Here is a 20,617-nt window from a genome sequence, read left to right on the forward strand (position 1 = left end):
GCAGCGTCTCCCCCCTCCCTTCCAAGAGTATGGCAAAACCCAGAAGAATAGAACGAATAGAATTAGAAAGAGCCCCCTTAAACATTATGGGTTCTGACAGAAGGATTTATATTCCTTGCAGACAGCTCTTCTTTTTCATTCTTTTAGAGTCATTGAGACCACTTGGAGGTTCGTCTGGGTCCTCAGGGTCACTGAGTAGTGCAAATGGATGTGAAGCCTTCAAAGAAAAACAAGAAAGTCAAGCTGCCACTTGAAAAAGCACCTTTGGGACAACTATGACCTGGATGACTGAGAATCTCCATAGACATTTAGCTATACACTTTGGGATGAGCACCCTTTGAATAGTGTGGGAGTATGAATGGATTTCCAGAAAAATTGCAGACTACAGGAACCATTTACGCTTCAGTTTGAGATGCAGACAACGCAGACTCATCCCCAACAGCCTGCGCCTGTGTTCAACAGTGAAGGGACACATCTCCAAGTGGCCTCAACAACTCTCTGTCGAGCCCCATGGGCCCGACACTCAATGGGGGGGCAGCCTCACTCGCCGGCCTTGCGCCTCCCTGTCCCGCCTTGAGCAGCCTCTGCCTGAGGCCTACCGGCGGGTGGCCATGTCATCCGCCCGCTCCCTCTGACACCGTCGGCCTTCCTGGTTGTCTTTGTCGGCCGGTCTCCAGCCGCTTCCGGGACTTACGGCGGGCGCAGCTGCGCAGATGGACCATCCAGCCGGGCCTGCCAAGTGCCAGCTGCTCCCTGCGTCCTTGGCCGCCTGCCAGCTGCTTCCAGGAATGCTGGCAGGCCCGGCGGAATGAACGGACCTTCCTGTCAGACCTGCCGACTGCCAGGCGACCCCTGGGTCCTCGGCCGCCTGCCAGCCGCTTTTGGGAATGCGAGCAGACGCGGCTGAGCGACTGGACCCTCCTGCCAGACCTGCCGCCAACCAACTGTTCCAGAGTGCAGGACTGGACTTCCCCGGGCTTGCAGAGGGTGGTTTGGGGCACGGATCCCCTGGTGTGGCTGGGTGCGGTGGGGTTGGGTGCCTGGAGTTAAGGGTAGGGGTTACCTGGTTTACTTACCTGGCTGGGATTGGCATGCTGGATAGGGGGGAGGCGGGTTGACATAAGCGCGTGTGGATGGTGTCTGGGGATAGCAGCAAGTTGAACTGTAGGGGGGAGGAGGGTTTATATGGATATGTGGGCAGATGTTGGTCTGTGGCTTGCGGGCAGAGCCCTTGTACCTGACAGCTATGTAAGCATTGGGAGCGATGTGCTACCAACGCTGACTTTGTTTCCACTTTACGTGCATTGGAGCTGAATAAAGCAACCTCTGTTTTGTCACATGTTCCTGCTGGAGATACGTGTTTGCTTCCATTCAAGGATGTGTATTGACAGTAAGTCAGCGTTCCTTTGTTTATGCTGTTCACCTCTACCTGTCTTTTTGCTCAGGCATAGGCATGGCAAAGGGAACACAGGGGGCTGCCCCAGTGGCTGATGAGGGAGAGCCAGCTGGAGCTGCAGCACCTACTGAGGTGGCAGAGCTGGGAGAAGCTCAGCCGGCGGTTAGACCCAAGGTACGGGACCCACCGCCGTTAGCCACAGTGGATGATTCCCAGGAGGCAGGGGACCAGACCCATGGAGGGGAATGGTGGTTCAGCCCTGCTCTTGGCCACATGGACCCTAGTCAGGGACAAACAGCAAGGCCAAGAGGTCCATTAATGGAATGGAGAGAGTGACGTGTCACCGACAAGGAGGAGGAGGAGTGGAGTTACTCCACAGCATCAGGCAGGCAAACTATGGAGATATTCCAGGACAGATTCGGTGAGATTGGATATCAAGAGCCCTTACCATGGCCGGTCCCAGAGGCTGAACACGATACAATGCAGTGGTCGCACACTGAGACCCAGCCTGTTCGCTCAGGGTCGTCTTGTTTCTGGCTGGCTAGCCCGTGGTTGTGGATTCCGCCCGGTCAGGGTACGTCTCAGGAGAGGGGTCCTGCTGCTCACATCCCGGCAGCAACAGCATGGAGTGGTTCTGATGCCAGGCTAACAGCGGACAGAGGGCCCACCTGGCAGGCAGCAAGACCATCTAGCGCCTTGGACTGGCAGGCAGCGGGTCCCCGATGCTATGAGACCACTCCATGAGGGCCAGGGCCACAGATGGGTCCATGGGTGTCGGGTGTGGTTTGGGGTCCGCCACCACTGCCGATGTCCTATGACAGGCATCCCGACTGCCTGGTTATGTTTTTGAGCCATGCCATCATTTATTTATTTATTCAATTTATATACCGCCCTTCTCCCGTAGGACTCAGGGCGGTTCACAAGGTTTTTTAAAAAACAATACAAGAATTACAAAACTTAAAATCAATTAAAAAGATTATATAGACCTTGCAATAAACCCCAGTTAAAAAACAGTTAAAATCCCAATTAATATGCTCAGACCAGGCCAGAGAGCTCAAAGAGCCAGGTCTTCAGGTCCCGGCGGAATGAACGAAGGTCAGGGGCAGTCCTAAGCTCTACAGGCAGCTGATTCCAAAGGGCAGGTGCACCCACAGAGAAGGCCCTCCCCCTGGGTATTGTCCGCCGGCAATCTTTTACTGGCGGTACCCTGAGAAGACCCTCCCTGTGGGTGCGCACAGGACGAAGGGAGCTTGATGCCGGCATCAGGTGTTCCCTCAGATATCCCGGACCCAAGCCATTTAGGGCTTTATAGGTCATCACCAGCACCTTGAATCTCACCCGGAGGGCAACCGGAAGCCAATGCAGTTCGCGGAGCAGAGGTGTTACATGGGAGTATCGGGAAACCCCCATCACAACCCGCATTCTGCACCAGCTGAAGCCTCCGGGTGGTCCCCAAGGGCAGCCCCATGTAGAGAGCGTTGCAGTAGTCCAATCGGGAGGTCACGAGCGCATGAGTGAACTGTGCGCAGGGCAGTCATCTGGCCTGGTATGCCCCGGCTTACTCATCCCAGTGGGCGATGGTGGTGGCAGTGACGGCTAGCCTGCAGGGCGAGGCCGCAGCCTGGGCAGTGGATCTATACAGCGACCACGCCAGAGAACTGGGTGATGCTGGTCTCTTCCTGGAGGCACTACGTGCACGATTCGAGGATGTCTCCCAGGTCCAAAGAGCCGAGGCTGAGATGGCAGGTCTCAGACAGCGCGGCAGACCTGATGTCAACTATGTCCGTGAGTTCCGCCAGCTGGCTGGCAAATTACGCTCATGGCCAGAATGCCTTCTGGTCCACCATTTTAGGGCGGGTCTGGATGGGGCTCTTCGCAGGGCATGCATCATCTGCGGCATCCTGAACAGATTACAAGACTGGTTCTGGGTGACAATAGAGCTTGACGTAGGGTTGCAGGAGTTCCAGGGAAGAACAGAGAGTGTGCCTGGAGTCCGAAGAGCAACTGAGAAGGTAAAGGAGGAAGGACAGAAAACCCCAACCATAACACCAAGGCCTTCTGGTACAGCAACTCGGTTGTCGATCCGGTGCTTCTGTTGCAATCAACCGGGACATAGGGTGGCAGAGTGCCTGGTCCCGGTGCCCTGAGCAATCCCAACAACCCCTGGAACACACAGAGCTACACCCAGGAGGCCCGTGGAACTAACACGAGCAACACATCAGATGCTAGGCAAAATGCCCAGGGGGTTGTCCCAGACCGATGTATTCAATGAACAAGAATGTGATATCCTGCCACCTCATCAACCAACAGACTGCGCCATTGAACTGGAGCCAGGGGTCAAATTACCCAAACCCTGTATGTACGCTATGACACCACGGGAGATGGAGAAACTGCGACGGTATATTGATAGAAACCTGGAAAGGGGTTTCATCCAATTGGCTGGTTCCCAGATAGCGGCACCTGTCCTGTTTAAGGAGAAGAAGGATGGCTCCCTATGTTTATGTGTCGACTTCCAAGGCATCAATGGGGTGTGTATGGAACACCTGTACCCCCTTCCCTTGATGAAAGACCTGCTAGCCCATTTAGTGAAGGGAAGGATATTTACAAAGTTGGACTTGAGGGAGGCATACTACAGGGTGCGGATTAAGCGCAGTGATGAATGGAAGACGGCCTTTAATTGTCCACTCGGCAGCTACCAATTCAGGGTTATGCCATTTGGATTGCAAGGGGCGCCTGCGGTATTCATGGAGCTAATTAATCAGGTGTTGCATGAGCATCTGTACCATGGAGTTCTAGTATATATATATATATATATATATATATATATATATATATATATATATATATATGTATATGTATATGTATATGTATATGTATATGTATATGTATATGTATATGTATATGTATATGTATATGTATATGTATATGTATATGTATATGTATATGTATATGTATATGTATATATATATATATGTATGTATATATATATATATATATATATATATAGAAACGTTTTACAAAATTTTAATAATAAACCCCCCCTCCTCATCAACCCTCCCCCCTTCCCTCCCCCCCGGACTTCCCAAAGCAGAATACAGGGTATTACATATAGCAATCTTATGCAAACATATGCTAAATATCTATTACAATGTTAACAAACCTTCCACCCTTTAACTCCCTTATAACAAAACTAAAATAATTATAATAACACTTCTATATTTGTTAAGAATTATTCATATGCTATTTGAAACTTTTTAGTCCCATATTTGTTTTGAATATAATCAATCCATCTTTTCCATTCCAAAATATATTTTTCTTGTGACTGTTCTTTCAAATATGCTGAAACTTTTGCCATTTCAGCTACATCCATTACTTTAAGTATCCATTGTTCTATTGTAGGTAAATTTTCTTTCTTCCAATGTTGCGCCACCAACAGTCTGGCTGCCGTTATGAAGTGTAACATTAATTTAGTTTCTATAACAGTACAATCTGAAATAATCCCCAATAAGAATAGCTGCGGAGTAAATCTTATTTTTTTCTTAAAAACCTTTTGAAAAATCCACCATATTTTTATCCAAAAGGCTTTAACATTTTTACATGTCCACCACATATGACAGGGGTGTCAAACTCAATTACATTGAGGGCCGCATCAGCATTGCGGTTACCATCAGGGGGCCAGGTGGGTATGGCCAGGGTGGGCGTGGCCTACTGAGTGGGCATGGCTAGAGCGCGTATGGTCTACTGGGTGGGCATGGCCAGCTCTACATCATTCGCACCAAGGGGGCCTATGGGGGCCTGGGCAGGAGTGGGACAGATCTGAGGGTCTCTGGGAGAAGAAAGGTCTCTGGGCCAGGGCCAAGGCAGTGGGGGCCGTTCCCTTACTGTTTCCAGGATGGCTTTGCAGGCCACATGAAACCACTTTGCGGGCCGGATCCAGCCCCTGGGCCTTGTGTTTGACATGTCTGATATATGATAATAAGTTGCCTCTTCACTACCACATCTCCAACACTTAGGTGGTTGACTTGGATACATACATGCTAACTTTTTAGGATCTAAATGCCATCTATAAAACATCTTATAAAAATTCTCTCTTAGGTTTTGTGCTTGTGTGAATTTTACATTTCTAACCCAAATTTTTCCCCAAGTATCCATCATTATGGGCTCTTGAATATTCTGAGCCCATTTTATCATACAATCTTTAACTAACTCCGATTCTGAATCAATCTCTATAAGAGCATTATATAACCTTTTTATGTGCGATTGACTTTGATCTCTAATTTGCTTTATCAAATTTTCATCAACTTTTATTATACCAATTTTCTGATCTTCTTTCCATCTAGCTTGTAATTGTATAAACTGAAACCAAGTCTGTACTATCTTTTCTTCCTTTAAAACATTTAAAGGTTTCAGTTTCAAAATATTCCCTTCCATCCTAAGAACTTCTTTATAAGTAATCACATCTTGTTTCTGCTCCATATTTATATTTCCTATTGCATGTCTAGGTATTGCCCATATAGGTATTTTATTATTTAATATATATTGGTACTTTTTCCAAACTCGGAACAAAGCGTTCCTTAAAATATGAGTCTTAAAAATATTATCCACCTTTTTGTCATAAAATAAATACACATGCTATCCATACAATAAATCATACCCCTCAATATTCAATATTCTTTCATCAGTTAAATTGAACCAATCACTAATTGTTGATAACACAACTGCATCATAATATAATCTCAAATTGGGCATCTTCAAACCCCCTCTCTCACGTGCATCTTGCATTATTTTAAGCTTTACTCTCGGTCTTTTCCCTGCCCAGATAAATTTATTAATACCTTTTTGCCACTCATTTAAATTTGCATCTTTCTTAAGTATTGGTATCATTTGGAACAAAAATAAAAATTTTGGTAAGACATTCATCTTCACGGCTGCTATTCTCCCCAACCAAGACAATTGTAATTTTTTCCAACTATCAATCTCCTTTTGTACTTTTTGCCATAACAATTCATAATTGTTTTTATATAATTTCACATTCGATGCTGTGATATATACCCCCAAGTATTTAACCTTTTTTACTATTTCAAATCCTGTTGATTTTTCTAATGCTTCTCTTTGTTTTATAGTCATATTTTTTGTTAATATTTTAGTTTTTTGCTTATTAACTTTAAATCATGCAGATGATACCACTCTAATGGCAGAAAGTGAAGAAGAACTAAAGAGCCTTGTGTTACGTGTGAAGAAGGAGACTGCAAAACTTGGGTTGAAAGTTAACATTAAGAAAACCAAGATCATGGCATCCGGCCCTCTCAATTCCTGGCAAATAGATGGGGAAGAAATGGAGGTAGTGACAGATTTTATTTTCCTGGGCTCCAAGATCACTGCAGATGGGGACTGTAGCCAAGAAATTAAAAGACGCTTGCTCCTGGGGAGGAAAGCCATGGCAAATCTAAACAGCACACTAAAAAGCAGAGACATCACCCTGTCAACAAAAGTGCGTATAGTCAAGGCTATGGTCTTCCCAGTTGCAATGTATGGCAGTGAAAGCTGGACCATAAGAAAGGCTGAGCGCCAAAGAATTGAGGCCTTTGAACTATGGTGTTGGAGAAGACTCCTGCGAGTCCCTTGGACTGCAAGGCGATCAAACCGGTCAGTCCTAGAGGAGATCAACCCTGACTGCTCTTTAGAAGTCCAGATCCTGAAGCTAAAACTCAAATACTTTGGCCACCTAATGAGAAGGAAGGACTCACTGGAGAAGAGCCTAATGCTGGGAAAGATTGAGGGCAAGAGAAGAAGGGGACGACAGAGAATGAGGTGGCTGGATGGAGTCACTGAAGCAGTAGGCGTGAGCTTAAATGGACTCCAGCAGATGGTAGAGGACAGGAAGGCCTGGAGGAACGTTGTCCATAGGGTCGCGATGGGTCGGACACGACTTCACAGCTAACAACAACAAAACTTTAAATCCAGAAACTTGTCCATATTGTATTATCACATCCAATAATTCTAAAACCGATTGAGTAGGTTGACTTAAAGTAACAACCAAGTCATCTGCAAACGCTCTCAATCTATAATCTTGATGCCTAATTTTAATTCCCTTTATCTTATTTGATTCACGTATTTTAATCAATAATATTTCCAGTGTTAGAACAAACAACAATGGTGATAAAGGGCATCCCTGCCTTGTTCCTTTTTCAATTTTACAAATTTCTGTTAAATTACCATTAACAATTATTTGTGCCGTTTGCTTTTGATATATTGCTTTAATAGCCTGTAAAAAATATCCCCAAATTCCATCTTTTCTATTACTTTCAATAAAAATTGCCAATTCAATTGATCAAAAGCCTTCTCTGAATCTAAAAATATCAATGCAGCAGACTTGGTTGTTTCTTTCCAAATATTCCAATAAATTAACAATTTGTCTTACATTGTACTTCATTTGTCTACCAGTTATAAACCCCGATTGATCATTATGTATCACTTGTTGCATTATATTCATTATTCTATTTGCCAATACTTTAGCAAATATCTTATAATCAGTGTTTAAAAGAGATATTGGTCTATAATTCTTTGGTTGACTAAGATCTTGATCCTCCTTTGGGAGCAATGTTATGAAAGCTGTTCTCCATGATGGGGGCACTACTCCCCCAAGTTGAATTGTTCTAAATAAGTCCTTCAAAGGCTCCACCATTTCTGACTGCAAATTTTTATAATAACTACCTGTCAATCCATCTGTCCCTGGTGATTTACCCAATTTCAACTGTTTAATTGCTAAAACAAACTCTTCAGAAGTTATTAACTGATTCATTCCATCCTGTTGTGACTCAGGGCCAGCCTGTGGGTCCGACAGCCGGCTCCGACGTATCGGAGGACTCAGATGAGGGGGAGGAGGGAGACGAACCGGCTGATGATGGTTTGGAGGCTTTGCAGAGTCCTCAGCCGGGGACCTCTTCTCAGCTGCGTGAGCCCGAGAGTGCGGAGGATGATGACCCACAGCTGGCCCTGTTCAAGGACGCCCGACGCAGGAGGCAGTCGAGCAGGAACAAACAAAGAAAGGCTATGGGACTCCTCGGGAGGAGGCACAGGGAGACCACGCCCTGAGCTCTCTATAAAAGGAGTGTTTGGGGAGGGGCTGGTTGCTGAAAGCAACTTTTCCGCTTGAGAAGACAAGCTCTAGTGTTTTTGTTAACTGCGTAATTAAATCTTGGCAGAAGCCTTTTAGCCTTGGACGCTCTCCAGTCTCTTCTTTTGAATAGGGGTTTGATAGAAGAGGGCTGGTTCAGAACACATCCCGCTGTTCTTGAGTAACCTTAGGAATATTCACCTCTTGTAAATATTTATCTATATCTATACTTTGAATTGTATCACTTGCATATAATTTAGAATAAAATTGTGAAAATACCTTTCTGATAATATCTTGATAAACCTTTTTACCTTTATATTCTATTTTCTCTATCGTCTGAAACTTTTCTTTTTTCCTTAACAAGTAAGCTAACCATCTACCTGGCTTATTAGCGTTATAAAAAGTATTATGTTTAGTGTATCGTATGTTGGTTGCCACCTGGTCTGCCATCAACATATTAAACTGCCCTTTCAATAAGTTAATTGTTTCTTTCACTTTCTTATCAGCTGGGTTCAAGATAAGTAACCTCTCCTTCATCTTTATTTCCTCTTCTAACTCCTTTCGCTTTTGTTCCTTTTTACATATATACTTGTTATTCAAATGTATTAGGACTCCTCTCATATAAGCTTTACTTGCATCCCAAACCATTTCAATCAAGGTGCCCTTATGCATATATGTTACAAAAAAATTTTCTCATTTGTTTTCTACATTCATTCACAATTTCCTCATATCTAAACAAATTTTCATTTAATCTCCAAGGTCTTCTATCCCTTTTCTCTTGAACCAGTTCCATCCACACTGGACTATGATCTGTTAATGTTCTTGGGCATATCTTAATTTTCTTCACCCTAGAAAAAAAATCATTGGTAATTAGTATAAAATCAATCCTTGAAAAAGATTGGTGCCTATCTGAAAAAAATGTAAAATCCCTCTCTTCCATATTTCGCTCAAATTTCCAAATGTCTCTCAATTCCAGGTCATCCATAAGCTCAAAAAAAGATCTAGGCAGTTTCGCACGGTTTGATATTCCATTAGAAGACCTTCTTTTGTCTTTTCCTGTGTCCAGAACTCCATTCCAATCTCCCATTAAAATACAAGATTTATAATCCCATTGGGTTATTCTGTCATGTAAAAGTTTGTAAAAATTTTCTTGATGTTGATTTGGTGCATATATTCCAACCAAAAGTATTATCTTTCCTTCTATTATAAGTTTAATTGCAATATATCATCCTTGTGCACCTGCCTCAATTAATTTAGCAGTTAGATCTTTCTTTAAGTATATAACTACTCCATTCTTCTTATCCAGGGCAGATGCAACAAAATGTATTCCCAATCTGGAGTTTGTCAAATACTTTTGGTCTATTACTCTAATATGTGTCTCTTGCAAACAAATAACATCATTTTTATATTGTTTCAAATAATGAAATATTCTTTTCCTCTTTTGTGGTGAATTTAAGCCATTAACATTCCAAGTTAGAAACTTGGTCGCCATCTTTCGCAACTAGAAGCTTTTGGAACAATTCCTGCAACTTCATATGAACCTGTTGCTTTGGTCTTGCCCCTCCCACTGCTTCCGTTTTAGTAACTTCTTGAGTTTTAATTTGATCTTGCTGTTTCTGCTTTTCTTGCGCTTTTCGTCTAGCTGCTGCTCATGTCACTCTTTGGCCTCTAGGTTCCTCTATTGATTTCAAAGTCTGGTCCATATCCACAACTAATTGTAATTCTTCTTCAACCAACAAATTTGAACCTTCCGCATGAATCTGCTTCTCTTCCATTTGAGCCTGTTTTTTCTCTCCTTCACTTTTTTTTTCAGGAAATAGTGGCAAATCTGCTTTCAGTACATTAAAATAAAATTCTTTTGCTTTCCCTATTGTATTAAGACGATATCTAGTACCTAAGTAGTTGACCACTATTCCAGCCGGTATATCCCATCTGAACTGATGCTGCCTTTTTTTCAATTCATTTACCAGAAAAGCAAACTCTTTCCTTTTTCTTAAAATTTTTGGAGGAATTTCTTTCAATATCAAAACTTCTTGATTTTCCACTTGGAACCTATTATTATAAAAAGCTTGAATAATTTCATTTTGAATCACCCTCTTCGAAAAATAAATCACATCTCTTGGTAAATTCCTCTCCCTCGCAATCCAGGAGTTGACTCTAAAAACTTTTTCAGTTTCCTGTATAAAATCCTCAACTTGCAAACCCATTATTGGAGCAAAGGCCTTTGCCAGTATCTCTCTCAAATTTTCCTGTTTGTTTTCCCTCAATCCTCTAATTCTTAAAGCAAATTCCATTTCTCTATATTGTAGCATTACAGTTTCATCTTCCATCTTTTCCATTTTATTTTGAGCCTCAGTCATCTTATCTTCCAAAGCAATATTGCCTTGAGTTAATTCTTCCATACGATCATCCATGTTATGAATATGTTGTGCCAATCCCTGAAATGCCAATAGAATATCTCCCCTTATTTCTTTATTTTTAATCTGCATAGTTTCTTTAATTTCTCCAATCTCTTCTGACATTAACTCAAATTTATCATTCATTTTTTCATCTATTTTTTCCATCTTGTTTTCTATTTTCTCCATCTTATCATTTATTTCTTTTTCTATTTTTTAGTTTGAGATTTCAAAGCCTCCTGCAGGTCTGTCTTTTAATGTCAAAGTTTGTGGGGGGGGGCATTAAAGACTGTAAGTTTGATTGCTGTGCTGGCAAAGTCCCTGCACTCCTGGGGGGCCCAGGTTTTGACGATTTTAATGACATCTTAAATCAATTTTATTCTCTGTATTTAAAAAGATTAATCAAGTCAAAATGTTTATAGTCTTGCTGTTCTCTTCTTAAAGTTCTTTTAGGTTCTTATAATTTTCTTATAGTCTTTACAGTTTCCAATATCCAAACAGCCACTTTCACTTTCAAAGCACTTTCGATTCTTTGTTACGAAGAATCATTCAGGCGCCATCTTCCCTTTCTTTTTAAAACAACAGAAAGAAAGTTGAGATTCCAGAGTTAAAGTCTTATACTTGCTGTTTATACTGCTCCCGCATCCTCTCGGCCTGCGTTAATTCCTCAAGATAACAATCAGATCAAGTCAAGTCCAGCAGGAGTGGATTCAGCATCTTGCTCTGCTTTGAAGCAGAGAACTCCTCCGATCCGGAGTGTTTCCAGGCTTTGGGGGAGCTCTCACCCTCCAAGCCCCAGAATAAACACTCTGGGGCTCTAGGGCAGCTCTACCCCTACCTGGAATCTCCCCTTCCCCTCTTTGCCCGAGGGGAAGGGTTTTCAGCTGCGGAACAGCTGATTGTCAGCTGCTCCGCGGCTTTTACGGAATCAGAGGGCTGGCGGTCAATTTCGACCGTCCATGCCACTGAAGCGCCACCCGGAAGTCCCAAGTTCTAGTATATTTGGACGACATCCTCATATACACCACCACTATGGAGGAAGACGTCATCCTGGTCAGACAGGTGCTGCGAAGGTTGCTGCAGGCTCGACTGTACGTGAAGCTACTTAGGTGCGAGTTCCACAGGGCCCAGTTGGACTATTTGGGGTACAGAATATCTGAGGCAGGGGTGGAGATGGACCCCAAGAGGTTTGAAGCCGTTCTGCAATGGCAGGCACCAAGGACTCGTCGCCAGCTACAAAGCTTTCTGGGGTTTGCCAATTTCTATCGGCAATTCATCCCGTCCTTTGCCTCGATTACCTTGCCCCTTACAGACCTTCTGCGCACCTGGCAAACAGCGATAAAGCCTTGTCCCAGGAAGAAACTAGCATGGTCTACAGCATGCCAACAGGCTTTTGAGTCTTTAAAGGCCCTGTTTTCCAGGGAACCCGTTTTGCTCCACCCGGACCCCGAACTACCATTCGTTGTGCAGGCAGACGCTAGCGATGTTGCGGTGGGAGCTGTCCTTCTACAACAGAAAAGGCACTGGTCCCTACAACCGTGTGTGTACACTTCCAGGAAGCTGACAAACACCGAACGGGCTTGGGCAATCTGGGAGAAAGAGGCTTTTGCCGTACGTTGGGCTCTTGAGACATGGCGACACCTCCTGGAGGAAGCCAAAGCCCCATTTGAGGTTTGGACCAATCATAAGAATCTAGAGGTGTTACAGACGCCTAGACGCTTGTCTGCAAAACACGTGAGATGGGCCCAATATTTTCGGCATTTCCGTTTCACCCTGAAATATGTGCCGGGGGGGGGGGAAAACTTTCTGGCTGACGCGCTCTCACGACAACCAACGGGGCAGCAGAACGTGCAAATGCCATGGTGGAGCGGTATCTATGGTGCTATGTGTCATATCAGCAATCTGATTGGGTGGACCTGTTGGCGTTTGCTGAGGTGGCACATAATAACGCAGTCCATAGCAGCACAGGGTTCTCCCCATTCAGGGTGGTGTCTGGCCATGACTTCGTCCCCATCCCTGAGTATGACCAGGGGGAGCCCCTCCCATGCCAATCCAAAGAATGGATGAGACAGGTGGGGGCGGTGGGGGAGACAGTAAAGAGGGCCCTAGTGAAGGCCGCAAAGACAAGTAAAGAGCAGGCAGACAAGAAAAGGAGACCCTTTGAGCCCTTCCAGGTGGGGGGACCTAGTGTACCTATCCACTAAATATCTGCGGCTTCAAGTACCTTGTAAAAAACTTGGTCCCAAGTTCCTAGGGCCTTTCCGGGTGACACAAGTAATCAACCCTGTGACGGTGCGGTTCCAACTGCCCAGGTTTCTGGGTAAGATTCACCCAGTCTTTCACAGCAGCCTGCTAAAGCTGGCCAGGGTATCACCCCATGGACCAGGGGAGGGGGTCCAGGGCCTGTACATGACAGTCATTTCGAGGTACAGGAGATCCTCGACTCTAGGGTGCGGAGGGGAAGGTTGCAATATTTGATATTGTGGAAGGGTTATCCCTTGACAGAAGCCTTGTGGGTGAAGGAGATGGACGTCCATGCATCCCGCCTGATCCGGGCATTTCATCGCCAGCATCTGGGGAAGCCAGGTGGGGGACAGGCAGAGCCTTCCTGTCAGGTGGACGATCATTCATGTGTAACCTCTTGTCTTCCAGGTGGAGCCCTGGTAGGGGGAGCCGCCTGTCGAGCCCCGTGGGCCTGACACTCAATGGGGGGGCGGCCTCACACGCCGGCCTTGCGCCTCCCTGTCCGGCCTCGAGCATCCTCCGCCTGAGGCCTACCACCGGGTGGCCGTGTAACCCGCCCATGCCCTCTGACGCCATTGTCCTTCCTGGTTGTCTTCCTTCGTCAGCCAGTCTCCAGCCGCTTCTGGGACTTACAGCGGGCATGGCTGCACAGACGGACCATCCAGCCGGGCCTACCGAGTGCCAGCTGCTCACTGCGTCTTCGGCCGCCTGCCAGCTGCTTCCAGGAATGCTGGCAGGCCCGGCCAAACGAATGGACCTTCCTGTCAGGCCTGCCAACTGCCAGGCGATCCCTGGGTCCTCGGCCGCCTACCAGCCGCTTTCAGGAACGTGGGCAGACACAGCTGAGCGACCGAACCCTCCTGCCAGACCTGCCGCTGACCAGCTCTTCCAGAGTGCAGGACCGGACTTCCCCGGGCTTGCGGAGGGTGGTTTGGGGTGCAGAGCCCCTGGTGTGGCTGGGTGCAGTGGGGTTGGGCGCCTGGGGTTAAGGGAAGGGGTTACCTGGTTTACTTACCTGGCTGGGGGTGGCATGCCGGATAGGGGGGAGGTGGGTTGACATACGCGCTTGGGGATGGTGTCTGGGGATAGCAGCAAACGGAACTGTAGGGTGGAGGAGGGTTTATATGGATGTGTGGGCAGATGTTGGTCTGTGGCTTATGGGCAGAGCCCTTGCACCTGATGGCTATGTAAGCATTGGGAGCGATGTGCTACCAACGCTGAATTTGTTTCCACTTTACGTGCATTGGAGCTGAATAAAGCAACCTCTGTTTTGTCACACGTTCCTGCTGGAGATTTGTGTTTGCTTCCATTCAAGGACGTGTATTGACACTCTCTAAATTAAAGAATGCAAAAGACCAGCTGTTTGCAAGGATTATAAATCCTTCCATTCCCCATCATCCAGTCAAACCTGAAGAAGCTTCTTGGATGAGAAGTGAAATGTCTTCAAAGAAAAACAAGAAAGTCCAGTTGCCTCTTGAAAAAGCACCTTTGGGACAACCATGACCTGGATGACTAAGAATCACCATAGAAGCTAAGGAGAAACGTCTTAACAGTGAGAACAATTAACCAGTGGAACAGCTTGCTTTCAGAAGTTGTGGATGCTTCATCAGTGGAGGCTTTTAAGAAGAGATTGGACAGCCACTTGTCTGAAATGGTATAGGGCTATAGTGGCGAACCTATGGCATGCGTGCCACAGGTAGCACGCAGAGCCCTCTCTGTGGGCACGCATGCCATCACCCCAGTCCTAGGCCTTCAGCTGGGTTTTATAAAACCTTTCCACTTTAGGCCTCCACCGCTGTGTGCCAAAAAAAAAGGTTCAATCAATCAACCAATTTCAATTTCTTGCAGGGAAAAAAAAAGATCACGCAAGTTGGAATTGATTGATTGAACTTTTTTAGTCCCACCCACTCTGCCATTACCACTTACCATTTTCAGTGCCATTGTAACTTCAAACAGTCACTAAGCAAACTGTTGTAAGTCAAGGACTACCTGTACTTCATCACTTTTTTCACTTTTTTTGGTCAGGTTTTTGACACCTTGCTAGGCAACTGGTGGTACTCGGATGTTGCCATATCCTAAAAGTGGTACAATGGGTGAAAAGGTTGAAAAGTCCTGGACTAGAAGACCTTCAAGGTCCCTTCCACCTCTGTTATTCTGTTATTCTGTGCTTCTCACTCTCCCCCTTGTAGGACCTAGGTGGTTGCATGCTAGGCTTTGCCCATTCCTATAAAGTATTTTGTGCAAATTCATTGTTAGATGTTTTGTGCCAGCCATGGCAGTTCCCCAAAAAGGTCATCAGATGGGAGCAAAGAGGCTTCTTTGCTCCCACTGGTGGGTCAGGGGTCCCTGGCCCCTGTAGCCCCATTGCCGAGAGAGTTTTATGGCAAGGGAGGGGCTGAGACCCCCCATAAATACCTCTGCTCAAGGGGCTGCTCTTAGTCTAGCTATGCTTGCTTGCTCTCTCTTTGTTCTCTCTTCTGCTAGCTTACAATCCAGGCATGGAGGCCTCCATGCCAGGAAACTCTTTCTATTTACTTTATCGTTAAATAAAGCTTTGAATGATTGCATCTCTGCGTGATGCCTTTTCACTTGGAAGCACCTTAACGCTCCATCGACCTCGTGAGACCATCTCACAAGTTGGTAGCAGAGGATGGTTTAAGGCAACGCTTCCAAGCCACGCAAGATGTCTAAAGGTTCCAGCAAGAACCCATTTAAAATGGATGGCAGGAGGGGTTCCGGTGGCGACGCGACGCTGAAGACAGCCATCTCCGGGCTGTCCGCTCCGCAGCTTTGTTGAATTACTGAAAACAGCGCCGATCAGCTGTTTTGGTGATTCGGAAGCCCCCTCCCCGGGAGAAGAGGAGGGGGTGAGGCCCCAGGTAGGGGTTGAGCTCTCCGGGGCCGCCTGAGCTTTAAGTTTGGGCAGCTGAAGGATCGAGCCCCCCCGAAGCCTGGGTTTGCTCCGGGCTGCGCAGCGTCTCTGCTCCGTGATTTTTGGAGCAGAGCCAAGCGTTAGCAACCACCCCTGCCAGAAGGAAAGACTCTTGAGTATGAAGACGCAGGCAGAGCGGTACAGGAGGTCAAGGTGAAGTGGACTTTTATCTTTACTCTCTAGCTCAATGGACTTTATGGCTTTAAAGTGAAAGTGCGCAGTAAGTGAAAGTGGGGGAAGATGGCGACTAAAGCTTCCAAAGTTCTCCAGAGTGCGGGGGCTTCCCCGGTGCAACAGACTTCGTTGCAAGCTTTGCTTCCTCCTGCACCTGCTCCGGCATTGACGCTTAAGGATTTACAGGATGCCTTCGAAAAGCATTCACAATTAATGTCAGATATGATGGATGAAAAGATGGAAAAGCTGGAGGAGAAACTGGAGGAGAAGATGGAAGAGAAGTTTAGAGCAATGAGGGCAGACATCTTGCCTGCAATTGAAGGTGTGGCTGTATGTGTGCAATGCTTGGATGAAAAAATGGAGGATCTTAGTCAAAAGAATTCTATATTAGAAGCAAAAGTATTAGAGAATGAAAATATAAGGGATAAAATGGATGGAGACTTGACCCTCGTCCAGTACCATCAGATGGAGTTTGCTATCAGAATCAGAGGCTTAAAAGAGAATCCTAAAGAAGACTTAAAGCAGTTGGTCTCCGAGGCTTTGGAAGCGGTACTGGGTCAGTCAGCAGCTGAAATTGAGGGAAGTATAGACAAAATCTTTCGTGTGAACTCATGGATTGCAAGGCAGAGGAAGTTACCTAGAGATGTGGTGGTTTACTTTACAAAGAGAGCAATTAGGGATGAAGTTATCCAAGTTGCTTATGATACTAAGTTTGTGGTTGCTTAGCAAGAAGTTTTGGTCTTAAAAGAGATTCCTCCAAAGATTTTAAGGAGAAGGAAAGATTTTGCCTTTTTAGCACAGGAACTTAAGAAATGCGACATCAAGTTTAGATGGGAGATTCCAGTGGGCATGGTGGTGATGCACGAAGGTAAAAGACATTGTTTGGTCACAGTGACTCAGGCACGTGGTTTTTACAGTAAAGTTTTAAAAGCAACCCCTCTACCACTTCTGGAAGCTGTAAAGGGAAATGGTGAGGGAAAGCCTCAAGATGCTGAAGGAATACAGATAGAGGAGAATGGTGCTGGAGGGGATCAAATTACAGTTTCATCAGCAGCTGCTGGAGAGCAGAGGATGACGCGTGCCGCCTTAAGACGAGTGAGACAAGAGCAAGAGCAAGATCAGCAGAAAGTTATGAAACTTCCAAAGCGTACTTACAGTGAAGCTGTGGGAGGGGCGCGGCCTAAGGAAGTTAAAGGGGTCCTGGCAGACGTGCTCCAGAAGCTTCGGGATGCCAAGAATGGCGACTAAGTTCTTAACCTGGAATGTTAATGGATTAAATTCACCACAGAAGAGAAAGAAAGTTTTTCAATATTTAAAACAATTTAAGACTGATGCTATCTGCTTGCAAGAAACGCATATTAGGGTTATGGACCAAAAGTATTTGTTGAACTCAAGGCTGGGCACGCAATTTATTGCTTCTGCAATGAATAAGAAAAATGGAGTGGTTATTTATGTCAAGAATACTCTGACAGCGGAACTAATTGAAGTAGATAAACAAGGAAGATATGTCATGATAGATTTGCTGTTAGAAGGCAAAAAATGCTTTTAGTTGGACTGTATGCTCCTAATCAACAACAAACTGATTTTTTTAGTTTACTACATACAAAGATTACCCAGTTGGATTATAAATCTTTTATTTTTATGGGAGATTGGAATGGTGTCTTGGATGTACAGCTGGACAAATCTGGTTTTTTTAAGCGTGCCCTGAGTCATGCTAGATTGCCTAAATCTTTTTTTGAAATGAAGGATGATCTGGAATTGCGAGACATTTGGCGAGATACACACTTACATGAAAAGGATTATACTTTTTTTTCTGATAGACATCAATCTTTTTCTAGGATTGATTTTATATTACTGACTAATGATTTTTTTTTCTAGGACTAAGAAGATAAAGATTTGTGCAAGAACTATATCTGACCATAGTCCAGTCTGGCTAGAGATCAGCAAGGACAATAGAGATAGGCGCTCCTGGCGCGTAAATGAGAATTTGTTTAGAAATCAGAGAAATGTGGAAGAATGCAAAAAGCAGATGAAGGATTTTTTTGAAATTAATATGAATAAGGATACTTCTATGGACATGGTTTGGGATGCTAGCAAAGCCTATATGAGAGGGGTGTTAATATATATGAATAATAAATACAGACGTAATTTGGAAGTTAGGAGGACAGAACTGGAGAATGAAATTAGGGAAAAAGAAAAGGCCCTAATTTTGAATCCATCGGATGCGAAGACTAAGGAGGTTATTAACTTGCTAAGAGGACAATTTGATAAGTTGATGGCTGATCAGGTGGCAACTAACTTACGGTTTGCTAGGCATAATACTTTTTGCAATGCCAATAAACCAGGTAGGTGGTTAGCCTACAGGTTAAGGAAAAAACAAAGGGCTTCTAACATAGATAAAATTGAACACAAAGGAAAGGTTGTGTTTCAACAGGATCTTATCAAGGAAGCCTTTGTGGATTTTTATTCCAAATTATATATTAAGGAGAAGATTAATGAAACAGATATTGATGTATATTTGAAGAATGCTAGCATCCCGGTTCTCACACAAGAACAAAAGGAAGAGATTAATCAATTGATAACAGAAGAAGAAATTTTTTTAGCAATTAAGCAATTGAAGGTGGACAAAGCGCCAGGCACGGACGGACTGACTGCGGTCTATTACAAAAATTTACAATTGGAGCTGATAAAGCCATTAAGGGAATTGTTTCAGACAATTCAGAGGGGAGGAAGGGTGCCTCCGTCTTGGAGAACTGCTTTTATTTCTTTGATTCCGAAGGAAGATCAGGATGTCACCCAAGTAAGAAACTACAGACCAATATCACTTTTAAATACAGACTACAAGATATTTGCTAAGGTGTTAGCTAATAGATTGATGAGGGTTTTGCAACAGATGATTCATGGGGATCAAACTGGGTTTATTAGTGGTAGACAAATGAAAAATAATGTGAGGCATATAGTTGATGTGGTGGAGTTTGTGCAAAGGAACAACCAGATCCCTGCGGCGCTAATCTTTCTAGATGCTGAAAAAGCTTTTGATCAATTGGATTGGCAATTTCTGATGAAAGTTTTAGATAAAATGAATTTTGGGGATAAATTTTTACAACCAATTAGGGCATTATATCAAAAACAAACTGCCCGAATAAGAGTAAATAATAGCCTGACTGAAGTATGCAATATTGAGAAGGGCACAAGACAAGGGTGTCCGTTATCACCTTTATAATTTATTTTAACATTGGAGATATTATTGATAAAAATACGGAATTCGGGAAAAATTAAGGGTATTCAAATTAGAGATCAGGATTATAGATTGAGGGCATTTGCAGACGATCTGGTTGTTACGGTGACCCAGCCAGAAAACTCTGTTGTGGACCTGATGGAGATAATAATGCAATATGGGAAGGTTTCTGGATTTAAGGTTAATGTACAAAAACCAAAAATTTTAGCCAAAAACATGACAGCATCGCAAAAGGCCCTTTTGGAAGGATTAACTGGATTTGAGATTGTTAAAAGGGTTAAATATTTGGGGGTGTATTTGTCACCCTCAAATGCAAAGTTATATAAAAATAATTATGAAAAGTTATGGGGAAAAATTCAAAAAGAATTGGAGAGCTGGGAAAAATTGCAATTGTCTTTACTGGGAAGAATTGCAGCAGTGAAAATGAATGTCCTGCCTAAATTTTTATTTTTATTCCAAATGATACCGGTTCTTAAAAAAGACTCTAATTTGGAAGAATGGCAACGGGGTATCAATAAATTTGTGTGGGCAGGGAAAAGGCCACGAGTTAAACTTAAGATTATGCAGGATACTCGTGAAAGAGGTGGTCTTAAAATGCCTAATCTTAAATTATATTATGAAGCTGCTGCGTTGTCAGGAATAAGTGACTGGATTAATTTGACACAAGGGAGATTATTAAATCTTGAGGGCCACGACTTGTTATTTGGCTGGCATGCATATTTGTTGTATGATAAGAAGGTAGATAATGTGTTTAAAGTGCATATTTTAAGACAGGCATTGTTGAGAGTCTTGAAGAAGTATAGACATAAGTTAGACTACAAGATGCCGTTGTGGGCAATCTCGAAACATGCAATAGAAAACATAAATGTTGGCTTCAAACATGATGTGACTACGTATAAGGAGATCTTAAGCTTGGAAAGGAACGTCTGGTGTTTGAAGCCGTACAATCTCTTGCAAGATGAGAAGATCGTTCAAACATGGTTTCAATATAGTCAATTACGTGCCAGGTGGAAAGAAGATCAGAAAATTGGTTTCTCAATGACTGATGAAAATTTGATAAAGCAAATTAGAAACCAGGGTCCAGCACATATCAAACGGATTTATCTTGCATTGATAGATA

Source organism: Vipera ursinii (assembly GCF_947247035.1).
Source record: "Vipera ursinii genome assembly, chromosome: W".
NCBI lineage: Eukaryota > Metazoa > Chordata > Lepidosauria > Squamata > Viperidae > Vipera > Vipera ursinii.